This window comes from Cibotium barometz, chromosome 19 (assembly GCF_041138505.1).
Source record: "Cibotium barometz isolate CiBa-2024 chromosome 19, ASM4113850v1, whole genome shotgun sequence".
NCBI classification, from domain to species: Eukaryota; Viridiplantae; Streptophyta; class Polypodiopsida; order Cyatheales; family Cibotiaceae; genus Cibotium; species Cibotium barometz.
In genome coordinates this window covers 25,785,772-25,796,189 of record NC_141064.1, presented here as the reverse complement: position 1 = coordinate 25,796,189, position 10,418 = coordinate 25,785,772, and the positions used below count along the sequence as shown (strand labels likewise).

The 10,418-nt window shown below is 39.7% G+C and overlaps 1 long non-coding RNA gene across 1 annotated transcript; it reads left to right on the top strand.

The window, feature by feature from the left end:
• Positions 1–6,882: 6,882 nt before the first annotated feature.
• On the top strand, positions 6,883–7,716 carry LOC147628380 (uncharacterized). The gene is made up of 2 exons (XR_015268192.1): positions 6,883–7,051; positions 7,155–7,716. It is a non-coding gene; the product is annotated as an uncharacterized LOC147628380 (long non-coding RNA).
• Positions 7,717–10,418: the final 2,702 nt, after the last annotated feature.

Below are 10,418 nucleotides of genomic sequence, written 5' to 3'. Positions count from 1 at the left end.
TCAGCTCAGCAACGCCACATATTCTGTAACGTCTATAGATCTTTCAAAGTTTTCTTGAATGAGCACCCACATTACGGCAACATCTACAGTATCACAATCCCTTACCATCACTAAGCTTAGAAGAGCTCTAGGTATCATTGGAAAGGGCAATAGAATAGATGAGAATGCACTGTGGAGAAAGAGAGAAAGCGCATGAGTGAGAAGAACAAGAAGGAAAAATAAAAGTTGTAGATGCCCTTAGGGTTTTCTATTTTTCTTTTCACATTTCACCACCTTCCACACCATTTTCACTTTGTCCAACCCATTTCTTTCGCCCATACTCCAATTGTCCACACCTCTTCACATTTATTCCTTCGCCCATTTGCATGGTTGTGTAGCCACCGACCATTGGGTCATTTCACCTGCATTGTGATGTGGGTGTGTTTATACATTTTTAGGGATTTTGTGGAGGGTGTTCACGTACGCTTGACACATTGGGTGATTTAGTGTCAATTTGGTGTCGTTCACACAGATTTTTGGCCATTTGGTGTTTTTTTTTTGGGACGTTCACATACATATTTTTGGCCATTTGGTGTATTTCAAGTGTTCACGTGCATCTTGGCCCTTGTTCACACGACGCGAGTGGACATTTTGAGCATTTTGATCATTCTTTTGACCTTTGTTTATGTGCGGGTGGTCATTTGAGCATATTGGTGCCTTTTTCACACGTTGTGTGGCATTCTTGAGCACATTTGGGGATGTTTCCACACTTTCGAGCATTGGCGGACGACATGGGAATCCATTACTACCTCCACCCCGCCTATGATCGTCGTGCTACCGACCATCATTGTCGCCGATATCACTATGACTCCATCCCAAACGCTGATCATGTGGCATCCGCTCATACCCTATCACTCTGGCTTCATGTCCACCATTTTGATTTACCATTTCAGGTGTGGAGATACATATCATTTAACGAGTTCATACATACATTTGGCACATCACGACTTCGACCTCTAGATTCTTCTTCACTGACATCATGCTATGATGACACATCATATTCATGTGACATATGGATGTTTAAGCTTCAAATGTTGTTGCCTAGCCGGTTTAGACACTTATTTGATGTGGAGAATGTTTGTACTAGATGGTCCATACATTCTACACATAGTGATTTTGTTGAGGATCTATGTGGTTATCTTTACGGGGATGGTTCGGTATTGCTTGCATGGGATGATGTATGTGGGGACTTGATTGAGTGCCCTACACCCATGAGCAGAGATGACTATATACCTGAGAATGGGTATCATGATGGCATGCATTTAGGGAATACTGATGTGAATAGTGATGATAATCATCATGTTGATGATGATTTGATGTTGACACATGTACACATGGTGATGATCATACACACACATGTGATGACATTGATGTATCACACCCACATACCCATGATAATGTATTGTGCACACATACACATGATGATATTAATGTATTGCACACACAAACACATGATGATATTAATGTATCGCACACACATACACATGATGATAGTGATACACGTGCACATGTTGCCACTAACACATATGCACATGATGATGATATGGTAATAGTGAGAGTGACGTGTGTGAGTTAGATCATGTGAGCATGATCTTGATGGGAGGGATGGCAACGAGCACATCGAGCATCATAGAGCTACCTATCTCTATTCCTAGTGATCATAGGGATACATTAGATGACCATAGTGATGCATCCAATGATCTTGATGGGCATTTGATTAATCATGATCATTCGGCTAGTCATACTTCCCTAGTTACACATGGGGATGACACTTCACATGTTGATGAGCACATCATAGACCATGAAGAGCATAGACCGAAGGTTTTAGTATTAGATGTGTCGGGCTACTCCTCTAGAATTGTCACATGTGGAGAGATTTTGGATACGACCACTACTCCTAGTTTTCATAGCATTCCTAGCACCATTCGTGTGGATCGAGTTGTTGTGATTGAGCACAGTAGGGGATAGTTCATGAGAGTAGTGAGATGAGTTCGTGGAGGTGAGACATCGTAGGAGTATGCATATCGATCATATTTTTAGCATATCCTATGACATTGACCTTGAGAGGTTTACAGTTGATCTAATTATTTTCTTAGATCCAGTGTTATTGGAGATTGATTTATCATGGGATTTAGGTCATACAGGGGTCACACCATTGATAAAGTTTGTCTATACCTTTGGGGATGACCTTAGTGGCATAGTGAGTTGGTTGATAGTGAGTTGGTTGATACCACTTATCTCTCGTGTAGACACTTTGTCAGTGCTTAGTGATGGTGATCTTTATGATGATCCAGTTTTTTATCTTAAAGAGACACACACATATAGAGTGTCTTGCACATGGAGATATTGTGCATGGGTCGGATCATACTCATACAGACATTGATATGGTAGATCGTTCCTTTGACTTTTGAGTGGTGGTACATGGGACAGTGGCATGAGTTCACATTTTACTCTACATGAGGCCGACCTTGAGCTATGTTCATTTGGCTTCCACGAATATCGACACGAGCCTATGTTCTTTGGAGCTAGGACATTTTCCTTTGGATGCATCTTTGCCATTTGAGGAGCATAGTTTTTGGATATGTGGCTCAACATTCAGATGCATCTATGACATATTTCAATCTTGGCCTACACGATGATTCTTTTGTGCCAAGACCATTTGACATTCTGGCGAGGAGTTTCAAGCTTCTTCGATGGATACCTTTCGTGCCAGATTCACACTATGGTCATGAGGATGGGCTTACAAGTTTTCCTTTCGACCCTGGAGCTACTATCTCTTTGGAGTCGAGCTTTCCATTTGATCTAGGAGCTACCATTACTTTGGCTTCAGAGTTGAGCTTTCCTTTTGACCCAGGAGCTACTACCATTTTGGCATATCCCTTTGATCTTGGAGGATACTCGACTAGCTTCATCATCAAGAGTGGTTCCTTATCCTCTCCACTTGCACTAGATTATCATGGGACCATTGTCTTGGATTTTGCATGCCTCGGATTTCCTTTCGATCCAAGCGGTTACATAGATGCCCTCATCATCGACGGGATCCCTTTATCCTTTCCATTTGACCCTAGGGGTCATATGATTCATGTATGAGTTTCTGCTACATTGACATTCAGTCTCATGGATGTGATTTTTGGTTTTTGTACGTAGCCACTTGTATATGTCTTTTCTTTGGGCATGACCACCCTTTGATTTCGAGGATGAAATCATGTTAGGAGAGGATAGTTTGTAACAAAGTGTTCTTAGGATGCACATGCACATTGGATGGGCCTAGGCACATGGGCTTAGGGTCATTTACATGTGGGATTAGTGCACATGGACCTTGGGACTATAAATGGCATGTGCTCTAGGAGTATTGTACCTTTTTGACATCTTGTGATACTCATTACATTTTACTTTCCATGTTCCTTAGTGCTAATCTCTCTTACTTTTCCTAATCCAAGATAATTAAGATAATCCTAGGCTAATCTAGATGCACCTTTCTTTCAAAAGATTTACCCCATGATGTAGATTTGCTTAAAGAGCCATTGAAGGAGACAACACACATTATTGGTTCCCATCTTAAAGAAACAAATATATTAGAGGAGGAAGCAAGGATAAGAAGTCTAGTGTCAACGCCTTTATATGAAGGAGAAAAAATATCAAAGTTTAAGGAGAATTCATGGGAAGAGGGAGCTTGAATTCAAGCAAACATACATACACACAAGAGAGAGCAAGACATAATAGAGAGGTGGATGGTTGAATTTTCTTCCATCTTCTTCTTTTCTCTACAACCATTTAAAAATAAAGAGATAAGAGTATATATTCTAAGGAAAAGTGTATACTAAAGAATATATACTATAATATATAATGGTCAGTCCATAGTGTGAGCCCCATTATATGAGCTAGCACTATAACTATGCCTTATTGTAGTAATCCAAATATGGCTGTCACACAGTCTATCATCCACCACTGGCGGCATATCAACCATATCTCACCAATCGTGCCAGTGGTATAAGTGTGAAAGCTATAACATATAATAGTCAGTCCATAGTGTGAACCCAATAATATTAGCTAGCACTATAACTATGCCTTATTGTAGTAATTCAAATATGGCTGTCACACAGCCTATAAGAGTATATACTATAATATATAATGGTCAGTCCATAGTGTGAACCCAATTATATGAGCTAGTACTATAACTATGCCTTATTATAGTAATCCAAATATGGCTGTCACACAGCCTATAATCCACCACTGGCAGCATATCAACCATATCTCACTAATCGTGCCAGTGGTATAAGTGTGAAAGCTATCACCTAAGGAGGTCATTAATGTCCACACACTAGTTGAGCTCAATATGTCAACATTACCCCTCGAGCTCAACTCTACACATTCCACTCAAAATCACTCCAAGTAGACTTCTAAACCTATGGAGCTTCTCTATACTAAGTGTCTTCGTGAAGATGTCTACCACCTAATGCTCTATGCTAACACATACCAAATCTACATCACCTACTAGACTTTCTCCCTCACAAAGTGATAATGCACCTCAATGTGCTTCGTCTAGCATGGTTAGTAGCCAAATATATGCTATTCATATTGCCATAATCAATGACAATAGACCTATTGATGAGCTTACCCATATGAGCAAAGTAGCTTCTGAAACTAAGGTACCGCACAAGCTGCCATTAGCAGTGTCCTTGTTGTACTTTGTGCTATACTCAACAAGGCAACTATCGGCTATTTCTTGCTACTCCGACTCACAATAGTACCTCTTTAAAAAACATAAAGCCATTGGTAGATTTCATTTTGGGACACTACCAACCCAATCAGTATCTGTGTACCCATGTAGTTGTACCTCTATGCCAGCCTCATGGAAAAGTCCATAATCAACTGTGAAGTTTATGTCCCTGAGAATCCATCTAGCCATATCCAAGTGTGGCTTCCTAGGGACTTGCATAAACTGGCTCATAAGTCCAACAGCATAGCCTAAATCTGGCCTAGTAATAATCATGTCGATCAAGCTATCCACTATGCACCTATACATAGTGGGGTCCTCCAAAAGCTCACATGTATTTGCAAAAAACTTTGTGTTCTACTCTAATGGCACTGAAATAGGATTATAGCCCGTCATACCATACTTCAACAATCTGGAAGTGATCCAGGTGTACATAGGTCTATGAGGATTAGATACCCTATTGATAGGTTGAGATATGAGAGATATACAGCCCATCATTATGCGTGCATGGTTAAAGAAATATAGAAGATATAGCCCACTTGTATCGAGTAATATGCTCATAGGGTTGCTGTCAGTTTATGTTCCCCGTCCGTTCGACTTTCTTCCAAGGTTTTTGTCAAGATAGTACACACAAAATTTTGTTTGTACTCTCTGCTTGACCATTAGCCTGTGAGAGTAATAAGGTGATATTTCCAATGGACCACTAAGAACCTAGCAAGTAAATGTTCAATCACCTCATTAATAAAATGTGAGCCGCGATCACTAACTAATTCTAATGGGCAGTCGAACCTTGAGATAATTTACTTGTATAAGAATTCTGCTGTTGTTCGTGCATCAGCTCGCTTTGAGGCTCTGGTTCTACCCATTTTGTGAAATAGTCCGTGGCCCCACGATCACATATCGGGCTTGTGATGGATGTGTTGCGAGACTAATAGGTCTAACAAAATCTACTCCCCATTTTTCCAAGGGTTACAAAATAATAGGGATGAGCGGCATCTTGTCTTTTTGTTGTGGGATAGCAAAACGCTGGCATTCTTCGTATCTTTTGACAAATTCTATGGCGTCTCCGAATAACATAGGCCACCATAATCGTGCTTGAAGTACCTTTGCGAGTCGTGATCTCTCCGGCAAAATGCCTACCCTGCTATCCCTGAATGAGCTTCATCCAATATCATGAGACGAACTCATCTTCTCTCACACATCTTCTTAGCACATTATCTTTACCTAGCTTATATAGTTCTCCTGCAATCAATTGATAACATGCAGCAAGCTTGATAAGCCGCCGCATTTTATCTTTGTTCAAGGGTATTCCTTGTGTGGAAAACCATGAGCTAGATAATCAGATATCTCCTTGCTCCATTTGGGTACCATGTCCAGTTTGAACAAACAAGCATCAGGGAGATCATCTTTGACACCAACATTAGGGAAAAAGGGAGCTCATTTTGGGGCCTTTTACGGTTTGGAAAAATAAGCTCTCAACCAATGAACAGAGGGCCAACGTAACGTTGGAAATTCACAAAAATAAAAGAAAATAGATAAAAGAAACAATATTTTATGTAGGTACAAGCGTGCTACATTAATGTGGAGATTGGTTTTTTATTCTCACAAGATCTTTGGACATGAAGATAGAATCTAGTCTGACATTTTCTCTGACAAGGGCCTTCCCGCTTCCACCTCCCTTTGAACTTTGAATTGTTGTGCTGCCTTTCCTTCGAAAGGTCTACCATTCTACACCACTACCTCATTGTGCAGTAACCTCTTCTTTTCCAAAACTGCTCCCTTGATCCAGTTTGGCTTAGAGTAAGATGTTTCTTGTCAACTATCTATCTGCCTACTTTCTCTTACTTGAAACTTCACTTTGTTATCTTGTTTACATTACTTTGCTGTGGTTACAGATTCACAAGGTATCCATGGTGAATAAAAACTATGGTCGTTCTTGTGGAAGACGCTCTGTGGATGATAATGCTATGAAGGCAGAATTATACCACACATCCTTACCCCGTCGACCTGCTTCTTCTATTTCTTCGGTAGAGAATTCAAGTACAGTCAAAACGGAAGGAACTTGGGAAAGGTTTACTGTTTCGAAAGGAGCATGGGTGCTCATGCAACCTAGTAAAAGAAAGAGACCCCAGACAAAAAATATTTTCTTGGCATCATGGAAGGGAAGAGTACGAGATTTTAAAATCACCAGAGGAAAGATATCGGTGAAAGAAGTTTTGATTCAGCATGTGTACATGCATAAAGAACTTGTCTTGCGAGACTATCCAAATGATCTTCCGCAACACAGGCCTAATTGTATATTTTTCTATTGTGGTTTTGTTTTTTATGAGGTGCATGGATTTTTAAGACAAAGCTTTCTTTCTTTGCTTATTGATATTCTTGTGTTATTTTATTCCAGATTTATACCCTTCATCGTATGAGACATGGCAAAACATCGATTGTATTCTGGGATTTATAGATGTTTTGCATGGATCGATAGGAGAACAACAATACGAAGGTCGATGTGCAACAGAGCTAGCTCAATCCGGTATATTTTTTACTGATCATTTTTATCAGTTTTGCTGGACAATGCAAACACACATGGTGTGTTAAGAAAACAAGACCTTCCAGCATGGAATTCAGTGGATTGGCCTCTCCCACATTTTAGTGTTACAGAGGCATATAGAGCCAAGCTTTTCAAAGAAGTACAGAAAGCTCTTAGGCCCAATATTGCCACAAGGATAATAAAAATTTCTTTGTGCATGCCTCTCACAGTTTTTGTAGACTTGTTTAATACCTTTCCAGTGAAGGTTTCAAAAACAATGTTCACAGTTAAAGCAACAAGTCTGGCATGCATGCCACAATTTTTGGATAAAGGTTGGGATAAGAAGACATGTAGTTCAGTGTTTTGTGAGGTTGTCCAACCTTCTATGCAACTGAAGTACATGGTTGCATCACAAAATTTCATTTTTTCTTTTTATTATAAGCGCAGTCGAATTCTAGGTACAAAACTAGTCCCTATGGATCAAGATGAAGATTCTTTTGGTGTAGAAAATAAACTTCTTGATATTGATGTTGTTGAGAATGGTGATGTGCTAGTCAATATCACATTAAGACAATGCTGCTCCCTAGCTCAATTGCGCAATGACATTCTATTTGAGACAGAAGGTTCTATTTCAAAGGACTTTTTATTTATCTACAACAATAAGAAGGTATACCATGTGACTTATCCTAGTCTCATTAAGCACTGCTATTAGTTTACTTTACCCTATTGTTTCATATTGCTTTTTTGCAGGTGCTCAAAAGAAGAGAGAGATCAATAAAATGCAAAGACATTGAAAATTTTAAAATTGAGATAACACAGACTCCATAAACAAAGGTATTATATTCAAAAATGTAAAATTCTGTACAGAAGTGTTTAATTACATATGTAGAACATATTCTTGACAACAATTTTCTATTTATCTACAGGTTGATCTAGAGGCTGCTCTACATGGTCCAAGCTCACCGTATCATCTTTATTTGGAGAATCTACTTTCTGTTGCTCCATCTTGTCGTGTACAGTCTCTTGGTGCTGCTCCATTGTCTCCTCTACTACCCTTGGAGCATCTGTTTGCTGTTGCTCCATCATTTCCTCAATAACATCAGCAGCAACAGGTCCTTGTTCTTGTGGCTTCTCCTCATCAGCACTAGGTCTTTGTTCTTGTGGCACCACATCTGCATCATCTGTGTCATCAAGGTGTATGACACCTTCTCGGACTTTAGAGCTCTCACCTAACTCGACAGTGTAGCTGGTACAATAGGTTTGGGGAAGGCATACTTCAAAAACTTCCAAATTATATCAGCTCTGAAACTATACACATAGCTCGAGTTGAAGCTATCTTCTCTCATCTGCAATGAGATATGATGATTTAGAACACTTTGTACCAATATCAAATTTTTTGAAGCTAAATGAAAATTATTTTTTCTTACAAGCTCTGGCTGTCCTATCTCAAAATAGCTTGAAAGTATATATTTGGCACTAATCAGCACTCTCCAGCCACAGCTACTTGAATCATCTTGTTGTGGTGTCTGGATAGTTGGAAAGATATGTTAGAAACTGTTAATGTCTGAACAAAATAAAAATATTCAATAAGTTCAAAGGCATAGCATGAAATAGACATCAGTAGAGGGAGCAACTTTCTACCTCTAAATCTATTGGCTCTATTGAATCCAAAAGATTGACATTAGGAGGACACTGATCCAATGCATCTAGAAGTCTTCTAATACAACTGCAATACATATAATTCAGTTAGTGTGCATTAAATCCAAATAATGAAGTTTAAAGTTAAAAATAGCACACAAACCACTTACAATTTAACCTCTCTGTGTGTGTTTCTAAGAGAGTTGAATAAAAAGCATTGCTTCTGCTGGATGTCAATAGAAGCAAAGCTCCAGTGGTCACTGCATAAGGAAAAAAGCATTAAAAAATCAAAGGCTACAAGAGTACTCAATCTTGAAGGAAAATCCCAAAAGAAGCAGCCACACACATACTTGTTATGGTATGGAAGTAGCAAAATATCAACATGATCAAAATCACAGTGTCTGAACCAATTGGAAATATCCATGGGAGTTTCCTTTGGATCTCTCAACTTGAAGGAAATTGCAGGATCAATAATATAAACTGTATGCTGTACAGCATGGTTCAGCCAGCTTCTCATCATGCTACATTGGACAAAACAATAATTAAGGTAAGGTGTAAGGGAGGAGGTACAATAAGGATTGTTTTGCAAACAAATGTAAAATAAAAGACACTTACTAGAGCATTGCAAGAATGATAGTATCTGAGCAATACTCATTCTTATGAGCCAATGCTGCCAAGCATGCTCTTGTCAAGTCAAAATTATTCTCTGAAAAATCATCTTCAATATGGACAACTATGTTAGGGCCCAGCTCCTGCAACCTTCTCTGTATCTGTAGCTCCATCTGTACAGTCTCCACATTTATAGCAGACTTGGATTCCTCTATTTGCTGCTTCAGTGACTCCTCATAAGCAGCTTTCCCTCTGGTGCTCATTGAGTGGGTCACTTCAACAACCTTCACCTTGTCTGCCTTCAATTTCCTTGTAGGTGGAATTAATAATATGTCTCTCATTTTTATGTCCTGCCATTCCACAGGATGGACCAGCTTGTCATACCTCCACCTCACTCTGGACAATGTGTTGAAGTCCTTGGCCATCAGAGTTACCCTGTGAGCATGGGCTGCTACAAGCATTGCATCTTCAAAGTACTTCTCCAGGTAATCCTCTGCCATTTCCTGTAAGGAAAGAATGGCAGTCCTGTTCCACCTGAAACCAAGGTGCCAGCTATCACAAATTTCTCTGACTAGCCTCTGGAAAGGTGCCTTGGGGATTGCAAAGCCTATAGCTTTTTGCTGTTTCCTGATCTCCTTTAGCACACCAGCAGAATGCTTTAACCTCTTGGAATTCTGCTGTAGCATGCTCATTGGCTTCCCCTTCCTGCCATGTGCAACTCTTCCTTTTGTAGGCACACTAGATTCCTTGACATCAGGCCCAGCTGCTGCTGCTGCAAGCCCTGGCCCCTTGCCAGTCCTCCTTGCAGTTGCCTTGGTTCTTGCCATCACTCTGAAAAGGTCCATATAAAACAATAGTAAAAGATTAGAAACATAGAGAACATAGAATGAT